We start from the raw sequence: 10,460 nt of genomic DNA on the forward strand, positions 1-10,460 counted from the left end.
AACAAAACTGTCTGAATCTGCTCTCAAAAGCTGTAGAGAAAACAATGATACAAAATTAGTTCATTTTTAAAATCAACATTTGATCATCAATCTTAACAATTTACAGAATACTTGTGCTTTCATTTTATGGCAAACAACAGAAGTCTAATAAATGCCCAGGAAAAATGCCATTTGGCATGTGCATCATGACAAAAAAGAGATGAGCTCTAAACTTTGCAAATGTCTTGCTGCCACATGGATGCACAGCCTCCATTAGCAAAAAAAGTATGAGAAAAGTCATGGGGACTTTTCACTCATGGCATTTGTCAAAGAGCTTCAGTTTGCTGCTGTGTGACAAATTGTGAAAATAAAATCAAGTAAATATTTCGTAAGCATCAGTCTCAGAAGAAGTATGAATAATAAAGAATAAATATATCTTATACTTAGTTTAAATATATAAAAATGCAATATAATGTATCATATGTTATAATTTTATATTTTTAAAATCTATTTATAATTTTATTTCTATGTATCTTCAGTTTCATTCAAGTAAAGGGAAAAACAAGTCAAAACCCTGCAGATATGCTGATTTTCAACTTTAATATTTATTTAAAATTTTAGATCTAAAACCTGCAAATCCTTCATTCCTGATCCATCTGCAGCTGACTTAGTGGTCCTGGAATATAAAACAATTTTTTTTTCTCAAATATTTCTTCATCTCTAGGTACCAGTTCTTCCTTTTTGGTCAAACATTAAACTGGTGCAGGGGCAGGGGCAGGGATGGGGCAGTGCCAGGGCAGATCCCGGGATGCAGGAGCACGATGCAGGATCCCGGGATGCAGGAGCAGGGATGCAGGATCCCGGGATACCAGAGGAGGGATGCAGGATCCAGGGATGCAGGAGCAGGGATGGGGCAGTGCCAGGGCGGATCCCGGGATGCAGGAGCAGGGATGCAGGAGCACAGTGCAGGAGCAGGGATGCAGGAGCCCGGATGCAGGATTCCGGGATGCAGGAGCCCGATGCAGGACCCCGGGATGCAGGAGCAGGGTTGCAGGATCCCAGGATGCAGGAGCATCTCCATTCAGTCCCCGGGGCTGTCCGTGTTTCCCTGCCTCACAGAGGGGCCTGGGAGCAGATGGCAGCCTCGCCCTTTCACTGTGCAAGTGTTAGTGATAAACTTTTACCGCCCGTTTTTGGCTTTTTTTCCTACCAGCCAGAGAAACTGTGCTGTGACACCTCAGTTGTTGGTTTCTTCAGGAGAATTATTCCAGTCTTTTACAAGTGTATTCTCTTTTTTTTTTCCCCTAATGGTGTGGCAGAACTTTGTTCCTCAGCAAAGAAGAGTTTTTGCCTGTTCCAGGCACTGAAAAAAGACACAATGATCTGGAGTTTGGGGGGACACAGAAGAGAATTATTGGGTGCTGTGTAGTTTATTGGTTATTTAAAAAGAGACAGCAAATGATCTCAGATTATTTAGAAAACCAAGAGCTGTTCAAACATTTTTCTTCTGCGCTAAGCACCACTCGCCTCCCTGAGCAGTCTGGTTTCATTTCTTTTTTCTTTTTTCTTTTTTCTTTTTTCTTTTTTCTTTTTTCTTTTTTCTTTTTTCCTTTTTCCTTTTTCCTTTTTTCTTTTTCCTTTTTTCTTTTTTCTTTTTTCTTTTTTCTTTTTTCTCTTTTTTTCCTCTTTTTTCTTCTCTTTCTTCTCTTTCTTCTTTCTCTTTCTCTCTCTTTCTCTTCTCTTCTCTTCTCTTCTCTTCTCTTCTCTTCTCTTCTCTTCTCTTCTCTTTTCTCTTTCTCTTCTTTCTCTTCTTTCTTTCTCTTCTTTTTCTTTCTTTCTCTTTCTTTGTTCTCTTTCTTTTACCCCTTCCCATTCTCCTTTTTTCTTTTTTCTTCTTTCCTTTTTATTCTTTTCTTCTTTTCTTCTTTTCTTTTTTCTTCTTTTCTTCTTTTCTTTTTTCTTCTTTTCTTTTCTTTTTTCTTCTTTCCCGTGCCAGAGAAAAACTTTCCTAGCCAGAGATCTGTGGGATGCTAGGGCTTCAGTGGGGAAGTGACAGAGAAAGGAGGAACAGTTTCTTTCTATTCATCAGCTCAGAGATGCAGGAGAAAATTTTCATTCAAGCCTTTGGCAAAATTCCCAAGAAATGCAGTGGGACATGAGTTTCACAGACAGCCTGTACTTATTAGGTTATTACTCAGCGTGCACTCATTTAGGATGGATTGGAGTTTCATGATAGCCTGTAATTGGAAGAGTATTAGGGGAAAAATGGAAGATCTGGTCATTTTTTTTCAAAATAAAATAAAAATAATCATCTCTTCTTTCCTGCTGCTGTACGAGTGGAGGTCAGTTTAGTTTGTTGAAGAAGGTCCTTCTCAAAATGATGCAGATTGTGTGTGTAAAGCTGTTCTTTGTTGGGTGAGTTATTATGAGGGCAGTTTGCCAAACATTAAATCTGATAAACTATTAGCTTTTGGGTTTTAATCGTGTCAATATTGTATTTTCTAGGATTATTGTATAATAAAATGAAATTTAGAATTTTCACCAGTCTTATGATGATGTTAAAGCAGGCCTGTAGCAGAAAATGTTTCAGGACCATAATATATGAAACATCCTGTCTAGATGAAGATATTATAACCATTAATATTATAACCATTATTATTAATAATTATAATGATTAATATGGTTATCTGGAACACACATGCATGTAGTGCAACAGTATTGTAAATGCTGGAGAAAAATAAAAATCCAAACAAATTACGGATTAATATCATATCATATCATATCATATCATATCAATATAATATATATAAAATAATCTCTCCATCGCAGTTTAAATCTGATATTGCAATTAATTTAATTTTTAATACCTTTGATAGATAAACCAAATGCCTTTGCTTTTAAGACAGTGCTTGGATGGAATAAAAAAAAAAGGTAGACTGAACTAGGAGAACATTGAAATAAATCCCTGTATCTTTTGAACAAGTACTGAAATAAAATAAAGCAAAGAATACATGCTTGTCAAATATGCAGTATAAATAAATAATTTAGATGAAAATGGATGACTAGAAATAACAAGGAGATGGCCAAATAATGAAGGGCTAAAGGGTGGTTTTTACATCTGATATAACTTCATTGTATATAGTAAGTAGTTGCCATATAAAGATAAAATTAATATAATATTTTAATATTATATTAAATATATTATAACAAGATTTAATAATTACTGAGAAAATTATAATAAATAATAATTGGTGATGCAATTATCAATAAATATGATATAATGAATATTTTAATATTACTTTAAAATAAATTTTATATAACCAAAAATAATTTATGGCTTCTGAATGAGAAAAAGAGACAATTTGACAGGCCACAGTGGTAGTAAGTGACAGCAAGCACAAATCCTTGGCAACTGTCATTACCCTGCTGTTGGATTCACATCCCAAACTGTGGGGTAACTTTGACCTCTCTTGCTGTTACTGAGCCACCGTCTGTTCAAGTAACTGTATTTTTAACTTAGCAGAGAACAATATTAGTCAGGTGCAGCTTTATGCTTTAGAAAATTCAATGAGCTATTTATTTATTTTTGATGTCCTGTTGCTCTCTGATTAAAAAGAAATATGGAGACCTGCTTTATTTAGACAAAGATGAATAATGAGAAAACTGCACAAGAGGACTGGGATAGAAATTTTGAATTTCAGAGTGTAGAACTAAGTGAAAGTAGAAGTTCCTTCTGTAATAATTACAAAAATAGCTTAGGGTTTTGGCCTTGAATAAACCAAAGTTTAATTGCTTTTACTATTCTGATACTTAGGAGTTACTTGAATATGGAAGGACTGTGAGGACTTGATCTCATCCAATTTCTTTTTTGCTTCATCTTGATCCTTAATGCTGCTTTTGGCACAGTTACACTTGTGCTGGTTTGGATCTTCCAAAGACTGGCTAAGATTGCTTGATCTTCATATGGGTGAATATTACATCTAGACTTTTGGTCTATGGTATAAAGTAATTTTTTGTCATTAATAGTAGCCCCAAAATGAAAGTTGGAGGCTTTTGTTCTCATTATTTTTAATGTTTTTATGCAAATAAAGCCTTTATTTCGAGCTTGTGAGATAATTCAATGTTCATTTTGTGTGAGGAAGGCATAGTGCAGCATAGCTGAAATACCTGCTGTACTTTTCCATAATCCTGTCCTACAGCACTTTGTGCATTGCCCTTCTGATCCCAGCTTGTGCAAAGATTAATTGAGCCAAAATCTGAAATAATGTTTGCAGAAATAAGAATCAGGATGAAAGTATTAACACAGTCTCATAAGGCATTTTGCAGCTTTAATTAAGATGTTGGAGACTTTTCTGAACTCTGTACGGTCAATTTAGAGTAGTTGAAAGACCAGAGCAAAAAGATAAAATTTTAACCGCATTTATCATATTTTTGCTTTGTGAAATGTTCCCCTCCCTTTGTGAACAAACCTGTTAAAATACTGAAGGGAAACAAAGCTCTAAACAGCTTCTGTTTGCCCACAACATTCCCCTGCAATCAGCAGCGGTATCAGGAAGGTCAAGACTTCAACATTGTTCTCCACATCAAACAAAATGTGTTCAGGGCTCTGATGGAGCTTCAGATGTACAGACAGCTACAAATCAAGCAGTACAGACAATTTCTCTCATATCTCTTATATCCAAGAGAAACAGAGCTGAAAGTGTTCCCACAGGTCAGCCAAGGTAATCAAAGCTCTCCTCTGTTGCTTTTAATCAAGGGTGCTGCAGTTCAGTCACCTTGTAATGATGATTCAGTTGATATTCTAATTTTTAGTAAGATTTCTTGACCTAGAAATTTGGCAGAGTAGCTGACAAGAGAAGAGTAGCAAATCTCTAAATTAAAATGGCTTTTACAACCTTATTGATTCCAATCAAACATTCCTGGAAGACAAAATTACAGTGAATCAGGCATGCCAGTCCACTTTACAAATTTTGAAGACTTAAAAATAGATGGGTAATAGCCAACAAGTTGACCCCTCTGCAAAGAAGAATGTGATTCTCCATAATTAATCCAAAAGGAATTGATTCTGTCTGTGGAGGAAATCCAAGAGAGCAATTGGATTTTGCAATGTACCATAAAGGTGATGAAAGAAAAGACAAAATTGTGCTATAATGTGCTTAACTTAGATGTCCTCATCAAAAGCTTTTTGTTGTTGGTGTCTTCTGTTTTGAGGGAGGAATTGTTGTAAACTGAGATAAGGCTTGTTGATTAGAGTCATCATGGAGTCCCTTGATTTGTGACCTCAAATAGAATTCAAAGAGGCTCTAAGTTTTTTATTTGGTAGCTATTTTATGAAAGGGCTTTTCCCAAAACCTTCAAGTCTTTGTGTTTGCTGATTTTGTTTAATAAGGCATGGATATTAATATAATGGTCCCCTGGTGTATGAAAGTAATTTTTAGTTACTTTTCAAAGGGACACATTTTGACTTTCTTATTGTATGATTTAGTACTCAGCACCAAGGTAGCTACATTGATTTAATAGCATGACTTAGTTTGGAAATTCTAAAAAGAGGAAAAAAAATATCTGGGATTCCTATGTGGTCATTTTGCCATTCAATAGATGTGGAAACTTGATTAAGTGTATGTTATTATGGTTTAAGTGAATTATCAGCTCAGTGCTAATTTAAATGAATGGGAAAATTTCCAAAATGTTTTAAGGGAGAGGAATTCACATCTTAGGCCTCAAAGAAGTTTTGAGCTGTGCATGGAAACCTCTTGTTGAAGACCAGGAGAGAGACCATGTGTCACAAATGTTCTTACTGAAGTATCACATTTTGTTATAAATCTGCTTTCCTCTCCTTTTCTTTTCTTTTAAAATATACTATGTTCACTATACATGAATATATGTTTATATTCAATAAAATATTCATTATTGTATTGTTTTATTATTCAGAAGACATGATATAAGCATTTAAAGTAGAATTGTGATGTTTTTAAACTGATTATTAGTTTATTTAGTTTTATCCTGGCAGCTGTATTGAATATGTTTTGCTATCTGGGAAACAGAAACAATTAACAATAAGCCCCCCTATGCAGTCACTGTACAGCCATAATTGCTGTCAATTTGATTGAAATTTTGCCTGAGAAAAGACTGTCACCAGTTCTTACTTTTTAATAGAAGCAATAACCTACATATTAGGCACTGAAAGCTCTCTTTAATTAGGAGTTTTCTCAGAATCTAATTTTTTCCTATATTTATTTGAGTTCATAAATTTTGGAAAATAATTTAGGTGATTTATTTTCTTGTGATGTTCTTAAGACATTTCATAAAAAGACTTTACAGCAACTGGTTTCCAATATTTTAGAAGTTCTGAATAAACACAGTTTGGGACAGTTTAAGTTTATTTTGTTAAGAAGAGTTAAATTTCTCTGTATTTTCTATATTTATGATTTAAAATGCTGTGAAGTACTTCTTACACTGTGAAGAATTTTAATGACTGTATGCTCAGATTTTCTTTTTACACAATTACTATAAAAGTTAAAAAACAAAAAAAAAAATTAAGAAAATTATATTGGATTGTTTCTTTTACATCCTAAACTGGATTTTCTTTTTTAACAGAATTAAGTGTGCTCTCTGTTTCAAAACTCATGTCATATCCACAGGGCATTTGAAGTATCCAAAGTTATTAAGCAGCAGCCAAGTGTCATCAAAGTCATAGCTTAGAAAAATGGCACAAGAAAGATTTCTTTGCTAAAGTTTCTGTGTCCTTAATAAGGCCAGTAGCCTCTAATACAAATTTTATTGCATGCATAAAGTTTCTCTGTAGGTTTTGCTTCAAATCCATTTTTTTGCTTTAATTTAAGCTTACATGAAACTTTCCATCCTTTGCACACTATTTCTAAAATGCACGACTTGTTAACAATACTTATAAATGCTGACTGAAATAATTAAGTACAGTACTATTTGATATTAAAAGGAAAGAGCATAATACTTTAAAAACAAGTTTTTAAGGTCATGTGTGCTTTTCATGCTATGATTTCTAACAATAATTAATAAAATTCTGAATTACCCACAGCGCAGTTCTTCTGATTGGCATGGTAATTATGTTTTAGTTTTTAAAGGGGAGAAAAATACTTCTGAATTCTCTACAGTTGAAGTATTCTTGAAAATGTTTGCACTGTTATTTTAAGATCATGAAGTACTTTGTGAGATGGCTGCTGCAAATTCCTGGCAGCATTTTAAAATTTTATTTAAAAAATTCATTTTATCAAATCAACTGAGGGCGGATTTTTTTTCCTTTCCAGTTCTGTTTGTCCTGGCCCAATCCTGGTGACAAAAAAACTCTGTTTGCAGTGAGCATTCCTTCCCCCTTGCATCCATTTAGCTGCTGAGGAGTGCTCTGAGGAGCTGCCTCTGAACACGGCTGCACAATGAGAGTTCTTGGCAGGCACCAGATTCGAGCACAGAGCCCACGTTGCAACTGGAGAAAACATTTCTGTGGCCATTCCAAAAATCCCACAAGGTAAAAAACCCCAAAACCTGAGCTGAGAACCCTCAGCAAACGGCTGGAGGGGTGCAATTAAAAATTATTTTCATCCTGTCTTTTTGCATGGTTTAGCAAAACTAATGTTTACTCATTTACAGCTCAGTAAGAGGATAATGTGCTTAATGAAAGAAAAATCTACTGACAGCCACATTTATTGCCCTTCATTAGCATTGGTACTTAATTTAATATAGATCTGAATAGACATTAGGGAGCCTGCAGGAGGTTAAATGGCGAAAATGTAAAGAGATTATTGAATTTACTGTTTGGTTTCAGTGACATCAAACAGACATAATTAATTAGGTTTACTCCACTAGCAAAAATAATCCAGAATGTAAGACTGGATTCATTAATGCTAGCATTTAACATTTTTTGGAAGTTTAATACAGCAATATGGAATATCTTCTTTCTTACTCTTTCTAAATTTTAGATTATTTGGTGAGACCATTATTAAAATTTTTCTTTGAAAAATATTTCTGAATCCTCTACAGCTGAGATATTCTTGTAAATGTTTGCACATGTCATTTTAGGATCATGAAGCATCTTGTGAGATTGCTGCTGCAAATTCATGGCAGCATTTTAAAACTGTAGTTTAAGTAGGGTTTGGTATCAAACTGAAGATGCCACTTGAATATTTTATCAAACTATTAATTCAGCCAACATTTGTGATAAAGAACTTTTAATTATTGCAACCTTAAATATTGTAAAAAGCAAAATTTTTATTAAGATGGTGTATGTCTAGGTAGGAATCTACAGTTGCAGTGTACAATTCCAATGAGAAATGCAAATAAGAGCAATTGTTCAACATAACGTGAAATGTTTGATGTTTTTTATAATCTTGTAGCAAATTGTGTGATAGATTTTTTCATAAGTTAGGGATTACAAAAAAAAACAAGAGCAAATCATTCACATAGTTTGCATATTTTGTATTTATATTGTATATATATATACAATATATATACACAATATATATACTATATATTACATATATATATGTATCTTTTATACAGATTTCTTTGCATTTTGGGGCAATTTTTTTCTTACATACATTCTTTAGAAACAAGTCTTTGGTTTTATTTTTCTACATAGCTTTTCAATAGCATTTCTTATCTTGGGAAGTATTAAGGAACATATTTTAATGTTAAATCATTTATTCAAAATTTCAAAATATTCCAGGGATCTTTCACTAATTCTTTTAGAGACTGATAATACTACAAATACCTTTAAGGGCAATGTCTATATCATACTCATTACTGGCTATTTCATAAAAAAAAAAATCACTATTATATAGCTCTTTCTCTAAACAGAAACATCTAATACTAATTATGATGTGAGTCCAGTAAGTAAAGGCTTGTTTACATATTCATGGAGGGATTTATGAAGGAAACTTATGTTAGTGAGCCTGTGAGCCCCTTTCATAATAAATTTAATACATCATAATCTCCTTTTAATAACAAAAATGATTCTGAGTACAATTCAGGTGATGGAATCACCAGAAGGGCTGTAATTAATGGTCTGTATATTCAAAGGCACAGATCACTGTTTTTATTCTTGCAGAAGAGTGTGATAAATCTGCTATTTGTGCCATTTGAATCATTTACACAATCCTGTTATTGCAGGAATTTTGTAGGATTTTGCTGTTTGTCACAAAGTCTTCACTGGTGCATGTATTTTAGTTTCTCCATGCATGTGACTTGAGTGTTTTGATAGATTTTCAAAGTCATTAAATGAGTATTTTTTTTCCTTTCTCTCATTTTCCTCTTGCAAGCCAAGTCCAAAACAAAAACTTCTGTGCTTTGTCTGCATATCTTTGGCTGTGTTTCATTGTGACATGCACTGCTGTTCTTTTAGCACCAAAATGTTGGCACACGTTACTGAAAATTTCACACCATCTCTTGCTGGATCAGCAAGCTTAACCTACCAAAATCTGGTGTTGTTGAATGGTTTTTGACTGATAATCAATCTTTTTGCTGCTCGACAGTTGTTGCTGGGACACAGACTAGAGCAGGTGGCAGATGTGCCTTGTCTTTTGAGAAAAGAAAGAGTAGGTGAGCTTGGGCACAGAGTGACATATTGTGTGTCCATTAAAAGGGTAAGTACAACAGCTAAAAGTCACTGCTGTAAGTAGAAAAGCCACCAAGACCAGAAAATAGGCCTTTTAACGCTCCTGTTTGCAAGTTTCATAGAACTGGAAAATGACAGTTCATGGCGTAGGATTCCGCGTGCTCAAAATCAGAAGCGACGTGAAAAACAATCACAAATTCTCTGTGAAACATTGCACAGTATCTTTTTTATTTTAAAAAAAATCCCTGTTTATATGACCCCATATAATGAATGGTAATGTGCAGATTTTTAAAAAGCTACAGTATATTGAAGATAGGTTTTAGAGGTGTATAGGGACAGGCAGTACCTATTTTGTATTTTCTTTCTCTAGCTCAGGACTGGCAGAGAGCATAGTGTGGTGTGACTGATCAGTATAAATCTGATTTCAGTGTCTTTATCCATTTCAGTCCTCACCACACAGGTAACCAGGTGAAATGTCAGCAGCAAATATTTTTTACATGGGGATGGAGGATCAGGGATGTAGTGTAAAGCCCTGCAAATATGGGGAAGTGATGCCATGGAAATCACACTGACTTTTTACAGGTGTAGTTAAACATGATATTTGCAAGGTCAACACCTTTGGAGAAATTTGTATTTCAAGCAGAAATCACAAAGTTTGTCAGAACTGTATCATTTTGCTTATAATTTCATTGCTTCAAGTGGCATCAATACCTGGATGAAGTCTAACCCCTAGTGATGCTGATGTCATGGTTTATTGGGATTTATTAATCTTCTCATCTTTCTAAAATAGTAAAATTTAACTTGAGTGTTTGATTAAGTAAAGATGGATTCAAAGAGAAGGTGAAAAATTGAATGATCTGGGATAAAAATTGAAAGCCATTGCTGCTTCTAATTT

This window comes from Melozone crissalis, unplaced genomic scaffold (assembly GCF_028551555.1).
Source record: "Melozone crissalis strain CALT ecotype California unplaced genomic scaffold, PUWL_Pcris_2 ptg000038l_1, whole genome shotgun sequence".
NCBI classification, from domain to species: Eukaryota; Metazoa; Chordata; class Aves; order Passeriformes; family Passerellidae; genus Melozone; species Melozone crissalis.